The sequence below is a fragment of the Falco punctatus genome (assembly GCF_963210335.1).
Source record: "Falco punctatus genome assembly, chromosome: 10".
NCBI classification, from domain to species: Eukaryota; Metazoa; Chordata; class Aves; order Falconiformes; family Falconidae; genus Falco; species Falco punctatus.
The window spans coordinates 1,666,127-1,686,062 of NC_137590.1; the positions used below are offsets into that span (position 1 = coordinate 1,666,127).

The window sequence follows — 19,936 nt, forward strand, 5'->3', positions numbered from 1 at the left end:
AGTTTTGTCTAAAAAACTGCCTGTGAGATGTTACATGTCCCCTTTACAACAGTTAATTATTTTTAACCAACAAGTATGCTAGTTAGACAATAAAGAGATTAGACTAGATATTTGCAAGTTCAAAGTCACCTGTTTACCTTAATACTGCACTTTCTTGTGTGTGAGAAATTAAATACAAATGCTTTCTCTCCCTCCCCCAAAGCACTGAAGCCTCTTTTTAATTGAAGGCATGCACATTAAAGTTATTTTCTCTTAAATGTTAAGATATAATTACCGAGTAAGCCTAGGCAGAGACAGCTAGTTTGGGAACTTACTTGTTTAGCAAATTTGCAGTTACTTTACCTGTTCAAGTTTCATCTTTAAAGTAAAAAGTGGTTTGACAAAGCTGGTTTTATTGTTTCATATTTTTGTCTTTTTCTCTAAAATAAGTTTTAAGGACATGGTCAGTTTTGCCCAAACAAGTAATAAGACATACAGAAAGAAACAAACTGCTGAGTAATCAACCAGGAAGAAAAGAATAGATTAAAAGATTGTAAGAGTGTTGCGTCCACATTGGAAAGGGAAGCAATTATGAGATTTGCACCAAGGGATATTTATATAAGGAATGGAAACAAAGAGGGTTTTAACAGCAGAATGCAGCTTAGCTCCCTTGGCCATTACTGCATGTGAGCAGCACTACACCTCTTTCCTGAAAATGCAGTAAAACCAAAGTAGTCTCTGCCATAATACATATGTTGAAATTTAAAATCCAGATGCCTAAACTGTTTTTGAACGAATGTGAAATACAGTGCATACCGGGTACAAACCCAGCCTCTAGGCTGAATTACTGTGCTGTTGCTGTCACATCCCCACTGTCACCACCAGCTGTGCTCCCCCAGGCAGGAGCCAGCACCATAGGCACACCTCCCTTTTGCTACCTACGCTCAGTTTAACTATTTACAAAGCTAATGTACAGGCAGCTCTCCCCAGAAGAGTGAGATGCAAGCTCAAAGACAACATCTGTGCCAATTCAATATACTTGCTAAAAATATATTTGTGGGAAATACAATTTAATCAGTTTGGGAAACAATCCAAGTGGCATGACCTTCAGAGGCTGCAATGAGGGAAATGCAAGATATGCAACGCATCAAACACAGAAGAGGTGCCCAACTTCTGTCCTTTCTCTACTGTGGACTTACTAATGAGGCATTCTTGACATCGATATCAAAACTATCCACTACGTTATCTTAAGAACATGTATTTTAAGTTTTCCCATGTATTTTAAGCTTTCCCCTATCTAATTCCTGTATACAATATGCAAGATTCATTTTACTTTTGGCTCAGCACAGGAACCACTTCCCTGTTAATGTCTGCTTACAGACTATCATCTCCACACTCTTTCAAAACACAGTGGTATATCAGAGTCAGGAGTTAAATCTCCTTTAAATCAACATGTCTAAATATATTTTACAAGTGAGATTATCTGAATCTATTCTAGATAGCTACCATCCTGAATTTTTCTATCGGATGTTCTTCTGCTACAAGTAAGCATACCTTGTAGAGAATCATAATAGAGATGTTAAGATTGGTATGAACAAAGAGGGAATAGAAAACTGTGTGTATAAATCAGAAAAAACCAGCAAAACAAAGGTTAAAAGAATGGCTTTTATTGATAACAAAGGACACTTCTTGCAACAATAAAACTGAGGAGTGTTTGTGTCAAGACCAGGATGTCTTCACTCTGATAAGACTATGGCACAGACGGCCAGCGAAAGAGCCTGTGCTTTAAAGAGGAGTGCCAAGAGGGTTACATCACATCACATACGTCATTCCTTTTCCTGTTAGCCCAACAGGAAAACATACTGGAGCTATAAAGATATGGATATTCCAAATAAGGAAAAAGCAACCAGCATTAGCCTTCGCTTCAGATTTATGGAGGCTGGAGTAAGCCACATTCTAAAGCAAAGGATAAATATAAAACAAGTCTTGACTCCCAAAGGATATAAAATAATCATCTATAAAGTAGTAGCTGTCACTAAAAGGAACCTGTGGCATGATCAACAGCTGACAGATACCATTAGTTCCTTCCTCCATGTTGCACATGAAAGACACTGGCTATACCAGCTCACCATGCAAAAACATCCCAGTGCTTGTGAGTACACGAGTGTGAGAGAAAGAGTAAGTAAAATGTATGAGAGAATGAGTGTGAGTGGGTAAAATTAATTTGAGACTTTAAAAGTAAATACTACATTCTCTTCCTGTAAAGCCTCACACTGAGTTTTGTTATAATAATTTCCTACAACCTCAGACACAACATGAATGACAGTCAGTGACACCATATTGACAGCCTACAACAGGATCAAACCACGGCTCTATTCTGCGTCACAAACAGATTTAAAATTACAGTAGCAATGACTATGGAACTACAGGCTAATAGCCTTAAACACTCTGCTAAAAACACTCAGATAATTATTTATGCAACAGTAATCCTCAGCACCGATTCCTTGTTTTTCCTAAACATCTATCACTTAAAAAAGAGAACATAAAATGAACACGGGAACTCTTCTGAATCCAAAGTATCTAAGCTGGAAAATCTGAAAAACATTTAATCTGACTATCAAGACAAAGAGATCACCCAAGGAAAGAGTAACTCCGGAAACGTTGGGGGCAGACACCCAGTGATATTCACACTGTAGCTTTTACGTCAATACTAGGGATCACCAGTGTTCCTTATACAAACTGCACAGATTAGAAAAACTGGTCCATCAACTTCAACTGCAGAGAAAAATGCTTCCAACAACACTGCTTGCAATCCAAATTAAACTATGTCTTCAGGCCTGCCAAACTGAAGACTCACATCAAAATTATAGAGAATTCATTCATTAGCATTTCTACGCACCCAGAAGCCTGCTTGTATAACCTGCACCTCAGCAGAAATATTTCATATTACTTTTTTCTACATATAGTATTTGATAATGAATAAAAGAATTGGAAAAAAGACATGTACAGAAACAGTACTGCAATATACAAAATTCAAAGGGAAAAAAGCATGTAATTTGACAGGGGTTTTTTCCCCTTTCAGTATTACATCAGTAATTCCTCAACCACAAGCTGTTCTTAAGACTAACACTGTGGCAGGCAGGACAAAAGGGACAAAACAGGCTTTGCCACCAACTCAGATAACTCGCCAATGAATTTTCTTCCCAACTAAAAGGATGTTAGCTTTTACTAACTTCTAAGAAATACTCAAAGAGGGGAAAAAAGACAGAAGTATACATCAACATCATATGCTTTTTGCTTGATTCCAAAAAGCCTGGCAAGAAAAGCTACTGCAGAGCTGCAAGAGATAATTAAAACCGTTTGTGAAAACAAAGAGATAGTTATTTTTATTTTAGCCATTTCCTTCTCATGGTACAATCCATTTCAAAGAGGACAATTCATATATGCAAACCACTAAGCTAAAACCGGTTCACTGCTGTAAACTTTGAAATAGAGTAATACTTTAAATGGCTGTTTCTTAAACACCCCCGTTGGAAAACAGGATATATTGAAATTGGCATGCACACTAACCCACTGCAGAGAGAATTAAACTGGTACTAGAAAGACCAAGAAGACAGTAAAACCGGCATCGCTGTAACTACCACAAACTTAAACAGATTTTTAAATTGCTGGACTTACTGGTATTAACCGGACATTATCTGGATTAACTCCTGCATTTTACAAACCACTGCTTTTAGAAATTAATTTTGGCTTTTAAAACTGTTTTTAAAAGATATTTTGTAATAGTATAGTTTCAACACAATCCTGCATTGACTCAGAACTGTTTCATCTTAATACTTCTGTGATGAGGTTTCAGGAAGTGTTTCGGTGGTAGTGCACAACTGCAACAACGTTACAACCTGTCACCTGGAAGGTAAGCAGTTACCTTGCTACTTGCAAAGCAAGACAAATCAAGAAACCAGATATTCAAGCCTATTTTTTATGGCTGAAAGTACCCAGGTGTTATCATGGGCTGACAATACACTCGCAAGGTAAGTTTGTTTGTAAGGGTTTGTGCTCTTCTATCCATTTCACGATGGGCAAAACTATTTTCCTAGGCCCCCTCTTCTGGAAGCTTACCCTATAGGTCAAGATTTTAAAATCACTGTTGGTTGCCTTTTCTTGGTGGACTAACAAAACCCTAAGGTGTGAGTAAAGAATATTTTTACTTACCAAAGACAACTAATCAAATTTAGCCCCAAACCTGTCTCCATAGTAGGTGGTTGTGTTGGATTTACATGGCAAGGCTTTAGTGGCAGGGCAGCCGCAGGGGTGGCCACTGTGAGAAGATACCACAGGCTGCACCCATGTTGGGCAGAGCCAGCTCCAAAACAGACCCACCGCTGGCCAAAGCCGAGACCATCAGCGATGCTGGTAGCATCTCTCCAATAATGTATTTAACCCATCTCACTGAGCTACTGTGACCATCACATTTCAGTCGCATCACATCTATTTTAGGATGGTTTAATGGAAGTTCAGCTTCCAATGTACAAATTAAACTCATGATCTGAAAATTATGAGCTGACAGTATTATGATCAGAGAGTTTACGCCCTGAAGAGGTGAAGGTACCAGAGCTGGGGATTACTGCCTATATAGTGATCCAGCTTCTCAGAAAGAGCAATATTCTTTCATAGGGAAATATCCTTTGAGCACCTGCAAATACCAAAGTTCCTCTGACCTTGCACAATTCCTGCTATTAGGACTGTTTGACTGTTATTATAGATCTCTGACAAAAAGGCATCAAGTTCTAGCAATTAGAACTCTTGTATCTTGTAGAAATTAATCACAGATTAATTCTTCCATTTCCTCACACTGTGAACCATGTCCTATACAGACCTTTGTGGAAATACAGGTTAAACAAAACAGTAATTTGTGCTCCAACTTCAAGGACATTTTTCCTCTGAGAGGAAGAGAAGACAGTTACAAAGACCGAAGCAACGTAATCAACAGACATGTATTGACAAAGCCCTAATGGGCAGAAAACCCTTTTATATATAACTTTCAAAAAACAATATTGTTTTATTCCCAGGTTTCTAAAAAGAACGTACCTAGAAAGCATAAGCAACATTTTCCAGTGGTAACCTTGGAAAAGAAATTTCTCAAGGGAAAAGCAGATAGTGCAGCCAGACAGTTACTAGCAGCCACTGAAACTGCACTAACAGGAAGCTGAGCAGGTATCTGGAAACAGTCAGTGTTTACTTTGAATTGCAGCTGTTTCATAAACACAATATTCTCTAGCATGCAGCCTTGGTACCATTTATCTAAGTAAGACTGTATCCTAACTGCAGAAATACAGGCATTTGTTCTGTAATTTGGAGATTTTCTCGACACTACTCAGATTTTATCACAAAGGACAACTTTGAGCACAGAGAAACACTGAAGAGAATTCCAAGATAATTACAAAACAGAGTTACCAAAAGCAGCCATATTTTTTGTTCTGTCTGCCCCAAAACATCTCATTTAGCCCTACAGCTACATTTACGCTTCAGCTGGCTCTGAGACTAAGAGGTTCCTACAAAGCAAAAATCCCAGTCTTGAGTATCTCAGTCAAATATTACTGTTGGTGTTAGCCACAGGTTATTTTAGACCTTGCCATGAAAGCATGAAAAGGCGATTTTTAAAGAACTTTACCCAAAGTCTCTTCCTGCCTGTTGCTATGGGACGGGGAAGGAAAGAAATTATTTGGAGGCCTCCACTTAGCAAGGCTTTATCTACATGACACAGTAGTAAGAAGACATGGTCACACAAATCCACAAGTTACTTATTCATGTTATTCAATTTTTAATTAGGGGAATTAAATAATCTTAATGTGATCACCCAGAACAAAAATATGAAGTCAAAATAGCAAGTTACTTTTTCTCCCTTTAAGCGATTTTCTTACTTGTAATCTATTAAGTGATGATTGCCTGGATATTTCAAATCACCACCCATCTTTTTGCAGTTTTAACAGTTTTCCTGAAATGCAAGAGGTTAGTAGAGATAGTTAAGAAAAAAAAGAAATTGACATTTCCATATTTAAAACAAAGATATTGAAGGATTAGACGTTATTTCACATAAAACACAGAAACAAAACTTGAAAAAATAAAAATACACTGTAAAAATATTAAATTTTGCCTGTTACGAACTGCCCAGAAAATTAAGGACAGGGAAACAAATCAAATAGAACAGTCACTGACTTTACAGTCATAGCACAAAGCCTTGTGAAACATTTCACACACTATGAGAAAAGTTTGCTTGGTTTTACTCTCAGACATATCCGAACACAGTCCAAACAACTGTCAAGCAGCATTTATATTCTGTCTCTCAGAACCTTCCTATGTATATTTTTGTTTTCCCCTACCTATGCTGTGCATTTAAAAAAAACCCTCACTAGCTAAAACTGACCTGAAAATAACCAATGAAAATGTGTTGCTGGAAAGAGCATGTGAGGAAACAAGTGTATCTTGAAATGAGAACACACTTCTATGAATTACTTTCTAATTTCCTCCCAACTGCTGTTTTGCAGGTTTGTTTGGTTTTGTTTGTTTTTTTTTTTAATAGAACCACACAACAATGTTGGCTGGAAAGGACCTCTGGAGGTTGTCTTGTCCAACACCCTCCCAAAACAGGGCCAACTTCAAAGTCAGACCAAACTGCTCAGTGTCTCAGAAAAGTTCAGTACAGTAAACTAGTAGCAACATACAAGTTGTAATAAAGGTATCTCAATATATATATTCAAGTTTCCAGATACAATAACAACAAAGTAGAGTGGCTCTGTGGCTTTACACAAACACACATCCTGTTTTCCTAATGCATAAATGTGCAAATGCTTTACATTCTTAGCATTTCAAGCCTTTCACATATCCTTGCCATACTGCTACTAAAACACATCAAGAGAAACAAAATTTATTTAACATGAAAGTTAAAATACAAAGTTACCTAAAGATGTGTTCCTTAGAAATTTTATTCCTCTTGATAACTGCAATAATATGGAGAAATACAGCAAATAAAATGAAACAGGTGAGCTCCAAAGACAACTGCCTCTTCTACCCTAAGCAGTCACCTTCCAATCAAGTTCAATTACAAGCCAGCTGTCATTTCGTAAGAGATTTCTCACAATCAAGATAATTTACTTCTTTCAGGACTTCATGCAAACCGTAAATCAAACTGCTTTACTAAAACTGGAGGGCAAATCTAACAGTTCTAAAAAACCTGATTTTGATTAGTCAGCATTGATTATGAAGGGGAAATCATGCTTGACCAACCTGACAGCTTTCTTTGACAACTTGGTAGCTGAGAGGACAGCTGGTCATCTTTGACACTGTCCCCTACATCATCCTCATAGACAAGACTATGAGGTATGGGCCACATCGAGGACTGTGGCATGGATGGAAAACCCGGCTGAGCTGCGGTTGTGATCAGCGGTATACGGTCCAGTTAGATGCCAGTCACAAGTGCTGTACCCCAGGGGTGCATACTTGGCCAGTACTGTTTAACTTCTTCAATTATGACCTGGACAATGGGACCAAGCTCAGTCTCAGCAAATATGCTAATGAAACAAAAGTGCCACAAAGGGAAGTGCAAAGTTCTGCACCTGGGCAGGACTAAACCTACGCACCAGTAAAGGCTGGGGGGCAGCTGTACAGAAAGCAACTCTGCAGAAAACAAATACCTGTTGAACACAAACTAGTAATGCTTCCTTGGGAGGAGGGGGAGTTTCGCAAGCATCCTGGGCTCCATTAGAAAAGCATTACTAGCAGGATGAGGAAGGTGGTCCTTCCCTGCTACTCAACAGCAGTGAGACCACATATGATGTACTAGTGTGTCTAGTTTTGGGCTTCCCAAAACAAGCATGACACAGACATACTGGAGCGGCACCAGCAAAGGGCCATACCAACTATAAAGTGATTGGAACAAGACATATGGGGAGAGGCTGAGAGAACAAAAATTGTTACGCCTGGAAAAGAGAACACTTGGTAGGATCTTATCAGGGCGTATAAATACCTAAGGGAGGTATAAAGGGTTAAAAAAGATGAAGCCAGACTGTCTCCAGCAGTGCTCAGTGATAGGCAATGGGCACAAATTAAAACTCAGGAAATTCCACTTAAAACCAGGAGATTTATCTATTTTACTGTGAGGTGGTTGAACAGTGGAGAAGCTTGCCAAGAAAGGTTAAGTTGCCATCCTCAGAGATATTCCAAACCCAACTGAACATGTTACTGACTGCTCTAACTGGCCTTGCTTTGAGCAGATGGATTTGGACCAATGTCCAGAAGCCCCTTCTAACCTCAATTATTCTGTGATTCTTTGACTTCCCTAAAACAAACTCAATAATTCCCATTGTACCTGGCCTGTTCTTCCTCTTATTCTCTTTAGGTCTTGGTCTTGTAGCAGATTCTTCCTCTAAAGAAACCTCTATCAAGTTTGTTATATGCTGCTTTTTTTTTTTTTCCAAACTGAGGTTTGCTTTTAGTGCCCAGTTATTGATTACAGCTTAAGTTTTACTAGTTTGAATAGAGAGGCACAGACTGCACAGGTCAACATGCACCTCCTTCAGGTTCAATCATCTTTATCTTGAGTGTCATGTTTAATTTCTACAGCTTTTCCCAAGTCCTGTACTAAAATCCAACGCACAAGTCTATACATTTTTTCTCGCTTTCGAAAACTATTTCCCTTATTGCTGCTCTCTACTATAAAGAGCAAAGCAATGCAGCTTGAGTCCTTCTTCAACAATATGTTCAAGACCATACATACCAAAGCGTTAGCTAGCTTCAATTAATGACCATCAGGTAACATGATATTGAGAAACATGCAAAAATCAAGGCAGAGTTCAACTGCCCAAACAGAAAGAATGCTACTGTACACTTCATATGCACACTGTTTTCCTAGCTTATTTTAATTTTCTTTTGCCTTGATAAGAAATCTCATAACACATTCACACATCACTGCCTTGGAACCTGTGTATCCATCCCTTCATTATTTATGTAAAATCAGAAATAGGGAAGTCATTGAATATCATGTTCATTCAAAATTACATTTTACTTCGCTATTGGCTGGTGTTTAGCTGTTCATACCTTTAATAATTTCCTTCCTTTTAACTCATATGATAACTTTCCAGAGCAAATCTGGACAGTTACCCATATGTTGCTTCATATCTCTCCCATGCATGTATAAAGCCTCTGTCCCAATCTTTGAAATACTTTCAAACCAATTACTCTATTTTACATGAAAAATTTTCCATGTGTGACAAATTTGGGCTAGAGAGTCACTTAAAGGATGCTGATCCTCTTAACAGTTTCTAGAAGTTTCTCCTAGGTATCTAAACAAATTAATCCAAACCTCAGAGGGCAAGAACGGCAATGGAGTTTAACCTATGATACTAAAACCAAATAAAAATTATGCTGCCAAAAATCCCAATGACATATACAGCTAATGTGACCGTGGAGGCATCATCTAGCTGCATGGCAAACCGACAAATTCACATCAATGTCCTGTTCTACCACTTCAGCCTTATTCTTTTAACACATCCATGAACCTTCGCTCATTTCACAGTTCCCAATGCATACATTTAGCTCCCCCATCTCATTATTACAAAAATAACCACATAGCATCACAGTTCAGATTAGTGTTTTATGCTATTTTCCAATTAAAGAGGCAGAAATCATTAACCTTCACGAGCAAATTTCGGAAACTGCAGAACTTAATTTGATGCTCATGGGAAGAGAGATAAAACACTGATATTAGTAGATACGTTGGAGAACCACTTGATCTTTAATTTGACTGCTTGTTTTGTGATTTGGCATCAGAAGAAAATGACTGGGTTTGTATTACAGCTATATTTAAATGTATTTCAAAGGCATTACTTTTGAAGTGTCAATAAGAAACAATCTCTGTATTATAAACTCTCACAGTAAAGCACAATACAAGGCCACCACCTCCTGTTTCACCATCCACCTTGCAGCTTTTAAATAAGTCACTTCAGAAGCAGTTACATATTCAGTTATTAACAGAGGACAGCATCTACAGAGGATGTCATAATCTCCAGCCATTAGTTCTTGTTTACAGCTCAGTGCTTGCTCCCACGCATTTCCCCATGCCATTCTCAGCACTACATTTCATTACCAATGGTTCACACATACCCTTATTCAAACAAACCTACATGAAGTTTCTAAGTCTGGGAGGAATGGAAAAAAAACATAGAGCTTGACCATTAAATTACGCTATTACCTGTATTCATTACCAAGTATGACAACTTCAGCCACTATTACAGTTGTTTTGAAGAATGTTTTTAAAAGTAGCCCCTTGAAAGGCTGTTGCTTACTAGCAGTCCCAGAACCAAAACCAGATCCTGTCACCTGGAGGACTCAAATCTAGCAGATACCAGCTTTATTATGCTTCTGAAAAATGTATCTACATTAACCTAAACATGATTCTTTAGTATGTTCTGTACAGAACTGTACAGCACACAACACACCTTGTTTTAAGAGTGTTCAGTGGCACTGATGGAGGTTGACACGTGTACAGAGGTACCTCATTGTTACACCTTCTGGGGGTGTAACAATGAAGAGAGCTCCAGATACACCTCCACTTCTTTGCTCCCAAGAGCACTGATAAAATGGGCCATGGAGGTATGAGTAGAAAGTTTCCAGTAAATGATATCCCCTGACAAAAACTATCTTGCTAAACAGGTTGTCACTGTAGGTACCTGAGCAACAAACCAAATCAAAACAGACTGCACAAATCTGCAATTCAACCTGGCAAGGCTCATCAAAGAAACTGTGAGTCGTTCTCTACTACCCATGACAACTACAAATCTGAAATTGGCTGATTATTTGAAATCTCTTAAAATAGAAAGTTCTTTGTCACTTGCTGCCTGTATTTGCTTTAGCAGATTAGATGTTATAAAACACAGTTCCTCTTGATTAACTTTGACTTAGCTGTAAGAACAAGAACTACTGTTGTCAATGCACTGAAATTCTTACTTAACTTACATTAACTTAGAGTTAACTTACATTACCAAGATGTACATACATTGCCCCATAAGAAAAACAAGCTGCTGCTCTGAATACCTGTAAGCATTACAAGCAATCAAAGAAACTAGAACTAGAAATCTAGCATCTTCACCAAATGAAGTAATATTCCTGTGTGCTAAATTCAATGCCAGCCAGAAATAAAGGCTGCATCCTTCCAACCTAAATTATGCATTACTAAAGTAAAGCACACAAAACCGAAAGACGTAACGGAGATCAGAATTTCTGGTAAAAAAAAAAAAAAAAAAAAGAGAGAGAGAGATTAAGTAAACACAGAGGTATCTAAAAGTCTACTATGGGTCACTTTTTTTAAAAACTGCAAACTGCTGCAAGCTAAATCTTGAGTTCCAGAGGAACCACCTTCATGTTTTCTAATTGCAACAGAAGTCCATTACCTGCTTCCTAGGAATCTTTTGTAAGTGACCAGATGGCAACATGAAAGCATAGCCAGGAATGGACAACATAACCATCCCAACCCTGCAAAATGCAACTGCTTGCTACATTCCAGCTCACGTCTCTCTGAAAAATAAAACAGAAACTACAGGAAAAAGATGGCTTAGAACTGCACCGCTATTCCTATATTCTCAGTGCTTTTCTTTAACTTGTTTTTTGTGGGGCTGCCCTAAAACCCTTTTTCCCTTTATCAGAAGGTAGACTTCTGAAATCCCGGGTTACCCAAGACTTCCAACAGTAGTAATAAATTAAAATCCTGAATTAAAGTTTCAGTCTTTACAGCCTAGATCTTCTATATGAAGAATTGACAATTGCACATTTAAAAAAACATCAGGATTATCTGCTAACAACAAACATTAATTGCATCCTTCAAGTTCAAGGGAACTGCCATGCTGCAAGGATACAACTTAAAACCCACAGGTCTTGATGAAGCTTAGAACTGTCTCAAACTAAAACTTGACGATAAGCCAGAGATAAGTGTACAACAAGAGTGACGGTGGTACAGTTGTTGCAGCTATCAGGGGAGCACAGATGGTGAGTTCTGCTCTGGCAGCTTGATATCGCTGAAGGAGCAGCCCCATCTTCCCCTCACACTCCCCTCAGTCACACAGTCCTCCCCTGTCTTTGTGCCAATTCTAGTGCTAAATTGACATCCAATGACTTGGTTAAATGCAGTAAATCTTCAGGGGAAAAAAAGCCTAGGGCCCCTGATAACTGCAAAACAATATATATGTATTTTTTTTTAAATAAAATAGGCATACATTGCATGCCCTGGCAAAGTATTCTATGCAAGGAGTGTAACTCTGTGTGAGCAGTTTTTACACCATACATACACCCCTTCATGGCTTACCTGTCCCTGGATTGTGGCAAACCAAAAGGTACTCATGTACTGGAGTAAAAGTATAGGCCCATAGGGTTGTAATACTATGTAATGACCTTAACCAGCAAAGCATTCTTCAAGATATAAACCCTGAGTCTAAGTCACATGAGGAGTTTCGACAACTGTTCTAAATTTTGATCAGACCCTTTTTTATGTAGTTTGTAACGCATAATGAAGTCATGAAGGCAGAAACAGAAAATATAGTTTACTATTTTAAAAATCGGAAGTGAAATTCCAAAAAGCAGAGAAATCCCAGCTGTGGCACAGGCTTTCTCTCATAATAAATCCTATCGCTGTCATTACTGTCTACAAAGTCCCTCCCCTCTCAATTCCTGCATCATCCACCCTTAACAGGGAATTTCATTTCACTGGCATCTTCTACACTCAAACATATGGTTCATTGCAAAGTTCACAGCTGAACTTTGTTTACGTTCATCTGAAAGCATTTTCACCTCTAACATCACCATTACAACAGTACTATTTTGTTCAAGCATACACATCCCAGAGGAAAACAAGACCTTCTTAAATGTTATCTTTTGCTTTAATAACTCCAATTGTCACTAATGCCATAAAGGTCTTGTAGTTCTGAGGGCCTGATGAGGGGTAGGAAGGAAGGGGGAAAAAAAAAGTATTGATATGCCACACCTCAAAGGACTACATTTGAAACATTTAAACCCCTGAGAATACCTAAATAACCACCAGCAATGTCAACAGGTTTCCACACAGAGCAAACCCACCTGCCCAAACGAGATTTCAGAACAGGGGTTAAATACACGGATTCAACGGGTGCACAATAAGAACAACGAGAACACAGTTGCCTTGTGATAGCTTATTCATTGACCTGAACTAGATCTGGTTCAGGCAAATGTTTAACAAACGTAGCATCGCGCTGGAAATTGGTCAATCTAATATACAGCACACGCTGCATTTACAAAAGACAAAAAAGACATTCTAAGGTCTTACCGGTAAATTCAATTTAACAAGCACAAAATAGAGCGTGCCAATTGTCTGCAGAAGTACTGCCCACTGAACGCAAGTTTTCCTCTGCATCTTTAGATGGTGAACAGTTCTAAATGGAATTAGAAATGGTACGTGTGGCAAGTGTTATTACACAATGTAAAAAACTTCTGAAAACAGAGGTGATAGCTATTTAGTTTATTTAGAATTTTTTTTGAAGTAGAATAAGGTGGTCAGCGTGTTTTCCTAAACTCTCAGCATTTCCCTCCTCTTTCCTGTTATCATTATACACATTATTCCCCTTCAAACAGCTGGAATAAGAATCTGCTTTTAAGACCGCATCTTTGCTGACAACACATGCACTGGCTGAATCCCATACATCCAAAAATAGAAGCTGACTTGCCATCCTTATACAAAAAACAAGGCAGTGTTACACTGTTACATTTTATCTCCTAAGCTCCTGTATTTCCTTTTTTCTCGCTTCCTTTATTCAGAGTATTTCAGAGGTGCCGTTGACCAGGGGTCTTGACTTGAACAGTTAGGAAAGGGTGTTCAAGTAAAATCTAGTGAAAAGGCACAGCTCATCACTTTCACAGAAGTTTGCAAGCCTTGTTAAAGATTAGACCAAACACATTATCAACTTTTAGACATTTTTGTATATTAATCATCACTTTTTTTTTTACCTAGCCTCTGAAACAATATATTCACAGCAGTAGGAAATACACAGATACACACACAAGGGCACACACGCACTTCTCAATGAAGAAAAATTAATCAGAGTGATCCACAGGTCAATTAATTCAGGCTCCAACAAGCAAAAGTAAAAAAAAAATAAATAAATAATCTTTAAAAGTTGAAGGAATCCTCATAAAGAATGAACTCACTCCATCTAGCTGCTTCTGCTTTGCAAATAAATCATGAAAAGAACAGCTCATGGCATGGGTAGAGCAAAAATTAAGGCGTCAGAAAAGTACAAACGCAGTATTTGGAGCAACAGATCTTAATCTACTCAAATGTTTATGAAACCAGAAGTGAAGAAATAAAAATGTAGTTTTCAGACTACTCTAACTGTCAAGCAAGAGTAATGATTATTAATATATTATTAAAAGACAGCTAGCAATGTGGATAGGAGCAGGCACTAGGGATAGATACCAAAAAGTGTGCTAAAAATTAGGACGATTCACTCTGTCTCAATACGTGCTCTTCAACTTGCTCAGCATCTAGTCTTCCTTAGCTTTTTTTACTGTATTGGACGATGCAAAGCTAAAAAGGGCAGTAACCACTTATGAATGACTTGCACAGGCAAAAGTTCCATCGCAATCATGTGAAACTGAAGGAATCAAAGAGCCCACTTTCTTTTTACGTAAATGAACATGCTTCCAGTCACAAATGTTACATTCTTGATGGATATTTCACTACAAATGGCTATCCATTTGATAAATTAATGAATAAATCAGAATTGGATTACAGACCTGTCTTTACTATGTCTTTTTCTATTCCAGATTGATTTAAACTTTAACTGATCTTTCTTTTCCTTAGTATTAAACTTCAAAGATTACCAGGTATCTAGCTAATACTAAGAGACAAAAAGTATGTCTAAAAGCTACCAGTGACAAAAAACTAGACCTAGAAAGAACAGAAAACAGAAAGCATACACATTTTATTGAGGTTGATATTAACACCCTCTTCTTGAAAGCTCCATTTCTGTATCACAACCTACCAATACAAAAGCCGAGATTGGCACATTTCAGGTAAAACGTGTCACCTAGCTTTCCCCGTTTATTGCTTAAAAACAGGGTTCCACATAATAAAACTTTAACAGTCCACCTGAAGAAAACAGGCCTTTTCTGCTCAACACCACCACCATTTGGATTCAAGTTCTGAACTTCAAAATCAGTGCTCTAAATGCAAACATGTAACTAGCTCCGTTCATCACTGAAACAATCGGCCTCTCCTGGCATCGCAGTTCAGAATAGCTCAGGCAGGTGGGTGGAAGGCAGGCATCATCAGTTTCTAAATGGGAGCACTGTAACAAAACTTTTAAAAAAAAAAAAAGCACAGCATATAAGCATACTGCCAAGTTTTAAAAAACTATTTGGATAACCAGTGTAACAAGATCCAGTATCGTGTTTCCTCAGAAGGGGAAAAAAATAAATCTGCCTTTGATGATTTACCAAGAAGTTTGTTCTATGGCCCAGTATAGTAGAAGTAGAAATTCCAGGCATAACTTAAGAGCTGGTCATATGAAACAGGGCCTTGGGTTCTTCAAAATGCTCTTTCACAGTTTATTATGATACTTTTTATTAAGTGCAACTTGTGGTTCTTCTGAAGAAGATCCTTAAACTCTGCACTACAGTAAAATCTGGGTGTCAGTCACAGAAAATGCTCAAGTCCTTACTGCTTTATTCTTCAGATGAGAGGAATGAAGAAGAAAAACTATCTGTCCCTCTCCAAAATGCAGACACAGAATTACCTCAGGTAACAGTCAAACCTAGCCCGAGAAGGATTGCCTAAAACCTTTAAAAATACTAAATTTATGAGACAGTAAAAAGTATCTAGAAAAACAGAATACTCCCAAGGTAGACTATAATCATGGCTCGTCTACTTCCTCTTCTGAGGTGAACACACACTTCAAAGTGCTTCTATAGCTGGGCAAAGTACGGTTACAGTAAGCAACCGAGGCAAATACTCTCCTCTAGATTATGCACACGTCTTCACTTTCTTTAGGTGTAAGAGCACAAAGTAGTTCCTTCAATTACATGCAGGTACAGCAGACTGACAAAAAATTTGAGCATTACATGAACATAACTGAGTAGCCAAACAGAAAGGCTTAAAACTAAACAGCATCACTGACAGCATTCCCAGAAGCTTTACCACTACCATCTGCAAGGATTTTTTCTTCTCCTCTAACCCTATAGACTCTTTTCCTGGCTTTTAAGTAGAAAATCAAAATGGTTTTGCTGCAACATAAAAGCACTTCACTAGAGCTGAGTATGTTTACCATTTCCTTTAAACAGCTTAAACTTATAAAAGGTATTTGTTTTGATGCTGTCATCAACTGATGCTGTTAAAAAGAGACTTATCTATTGCATATGCTGTAAAATAGAAAAAAAACAAAAGAGTAAATTTCTCATGAAACATTTTTCAAGCAGTCCAAAGTCAAGCTTTCTTAGAAACAATAATTCATTTAAACTCTACAAGAGAAACACCTACCACTTGTCTTCCTATTAGTTCATTTATTTTGTAGTCAACTTCACCAAAATATTTTGAAACTTGGAAACAAAGAAACAAGACAACTTCCTATCTCAGCTCTGCTTCACCACAGAAGAAACAAGACTCTAAGAAGGGAGATAAAACTGAGGAAAGAAAACAAGGTGATGCTGCTTAACTAATAAATTCATATAAATAATCTTCTCTCAATCTCTCTTAGGCCCAAAAATAACTGTTTAATCTGTGAGAAGCTTTCAAAGTTAGCACTCGGAAGTCTCAGTTATTTTCCACTCAACGTCACCTTTCACATGTACTGTATCAGTTCTTTGTTTTAAAGACAGGAAGATTCACTTTGGATCAGAATGCTGCCTTATTCCAATGATCACTTGGAGGTGAATGCATTCAGCATGGTGATCAAAACTGTCAGCCAAACCACAATTAAGGATGCACACTAGACCAAGTTCTGATTTAAACAGCTGTAGCAATGAGCAATGTAACTGTGATTAAATTAGAACTGCCTTGGACTTCTGCTATAAGAGGAGAAAAAAATAATTTAAATCTCCTTTTTCAAACAAGATGTCTTTTTGAATATTAAAGTCCTCAGAACTGAAGACAGGCAGCAGTTCATGTGCCTTTTATTCAGGTAAATACAAGCAAGCAATAGCTGGATCTACTGTCATTCTCTTGACACGGACTGTCGTCTTACAAAAATCAGTCTGCATTTCCCCTTTTCTCTTTGAAAAGCACAAGTGGCAGGGCAGCAGGTAGACAAAACGAAACAATGAGAAACTCACCAAAATAAGCAATAATATATTGGGGAAAATGGTCTAAAATACCCTAGTTTCTGACTTCGACTCTAAGTTTTGCTGGGGATATTTTCCAAAGCTTCAAGGGTAAAGGATGCCATGCGAATGACAGCAGACATCCCAAGTGCTACACCTGCTTTCCCCTCTGCATCACAGATCTGAAGTCCTTGTCAATTTCACATCGTCAACTATAGCTACTAAAACAAGCTGAAATTTTGGATACCAGAGCTAACGATATAAAGGCTCCCTCAAACACCTTCTTCTGCTGTTATCTGGATAATATCGCCACACAAGGTCAAAGCCACCCGGTTTGGGAGCGGGAGGGTTAACAGCTAGAACTTGTCCGTGTTTCCAAAATAAGCCGGTGGCACCAGCATTGCCATTCTGCCGTGTTTACGGGAGGGAACAGCTCGGCACAAACCTCCAGCTCCAGGCACGCGTTACCGCCGGGAAACGTTACTCCAAGGCACGGCCGTGCCCCGGCGGGGCGAAGGCAGCGACCGCTCGGGGAGCGGCTGCAGCAGCCACCGCGCCCGGGGGCGACCCCAGGCCGGGGCCCCACGCTCCGCGGGGGAGCGACGCCGGAGCTGGGCAGGGGGCTGCGCCGCGGCTGCGGGGAGCAAAGCCTCGGGCGGGGGCTCGGGGCGGGGAACCACCGGGAGGGGCGCGGGGTCCGGCCGGGGCGGGGCAGCCGGCGCTGCCGGGCAGCCCTAGGACAGGGAGCCGGAGCCGGGGGCGCAGGGCCCGGGCAGGCGCAGGGGCTCCGCAGCACCCGCCGGCAGCGCCGGAGAACGGGCGGCGGGGCCGAGCGGGGCCGAGCAGCCCCGGAGGCGCAGCGCCGGGGTCCCGGGACCGCCGCCCCGTCCCGCGGGGAAGGAACGACTCTGCCGTCCCAGCCCGGCCCCCGGCCCCGGAGCTGCCCCCGCCGGGGCCCGGGGAGGCAGCGCAGCGGGGAAGACCGCCCTCGGCGAAGCCCCCCCGGGGGCGAGGAGCCCCACCAGCCACCAGGCCTGCGCCCGCCGGGGTCCCCGCGCTTCGCTGCCCCCGCCGCCGCGCCACGGCCGCGCGGAGCCCCGGGCAGCGCCAGAGCCGCCGTGCGGCGCCCCACCGCCCCGCCGCGCCCCGGCCCCACCGTCCCGCCCGCCGCGCGGACCCCCGCTCCCCTTACCGGGCACGGCGGCGTAGCAGCTCCCCCGTCCCTCGGCCAAGATGGCAGCCGGTCCCAGCCCAACCTGAGGCAGCGACTTTACAAAGTCGGGAGGGATCTGCGCACGCGCCGAGTCGCCCCGCCGCCACCGCGGCGCACGGACTGCAACTCCCGGCGTGCCCCGCGCGGGGCGCCGCGCCTGCTGGGGCGGTGGGGGCGGCAGACGCGTCGTTCGCCTGCCGGGGCCCTGCGCCAGGCTCGCGCCAGCGCGTCGCCGTAGCGCTCGGTTCCCGGGTCGCGGCTGGGGTCTGCTGGGCTGTGCGCCGGCGGGGCTGCCCGGGGCAGCGGGGAGCCGTTCGGGCCTGGCCGTCCCGGCATGTCCCGCAGCAGCCTCCCGGGCCGCGCCCTGAGGAGAGTTACCCGTGTGCGGGTCCCCGAGGAGGTAGGTATGTGTATACACACAGTGTATCCACGTGGGTGTGTTTATGGGTATGTATACACACGCCACAGTAAAAGTCACGGATACCAAAGCAGCCCTGCAAGCTAGGCCAACGCTCCTCTGAAATCACCTTAGTGAAGCTACGGCCGTCCCTGGCGTTACCCCGGTGGCACTGGTGACTGGAAATTTCAGATAGTGCCAAGGGATGTTCTGGGTGATCCCAGTTTCTAACAGTCAAGCAGCTGCGGTGCCACAGGTAGCAGTGCAGGCTTTGTGACATGCAATTAGGGTTTTGTGGGTTTAATGTATCCACTGCAGATACTCAAGCTATTGATATTAACCTTTACATAAAACCTTCTTGTTTCAAGCATATTTCTTCTTAACTGGAATGTACTATTGCAGAAGTAAATATGTAGAAATGACAATACACCCCCTGGTTTGATTTCCAAAACTGTAGGAACAGTGCAGTTAAGTGTACTATGACCTTTCACAGCTGTCTTCTGAAGTAATTTTAACTTCAGTAGAAATTTAGTGTTTGCAGGAAGATGAATGCTACCCCAAGTACACATACACACTCTTATGAAATCCAGCAAATGTGCATGTATCCCTAGGGCAGTGTGGACATTTGAAGTCTCTGTTTTTATCTTCCTGGGGTTTAGGTTTTTCAAGGTAAAGGTAGCTAAAGCAGCTGCAATTAGTAACATTCAGTGTCTGTTTTCGAGGGTACCAGATAAGTTGTTGTCCTGGTTTCGGCTGGGATAGTTAATTTTCTTCTCAGTAGCTGGTACAGTGCTGTGTTTTGGATTTAGTATGAGGATAATGTTGATAACACACCCATGTTTTAATTGTTGCTATGTCCTGCTTACTCTAAACAGAATTTTCAGTTTCCCACACTCTGCCCGCGAGCAGGGGCACATGGAGCAGGAGGGAGCAGAGCCAGGACAGCTGCCCCGGCCTGGCCAGAGGCATGTCCCGTTGCACAGAGCATCATGCTCAGGATGGAAACGGGGGGAGCT

General features: G+C 41.0%; 1 protein-coding gene across 2 annotated transcripts in view; it reads right to left on the reverse strand.

Moving 5' to 3' along the window:
- The window catches only part of ITCH (itchy E3 ubiquitin protein ligase), a 60,263-nt gene extending 40,327 nt beyond the window's left edge, over positions 1–19,936 (reverse strand). Inside the window, exon 1 of one of the 2 annotated variants that reach the window (XR_013930933.1) lies at positions 18,503–19,936. The gene's annotated coding sequence lies outside the window, so the exon portion shown is untranslated. The remainder of the gene's footprint in view (positions 1–18,502) is intronic. The other variant, XM_080405679.1, reaches the window with a different exon arrangement.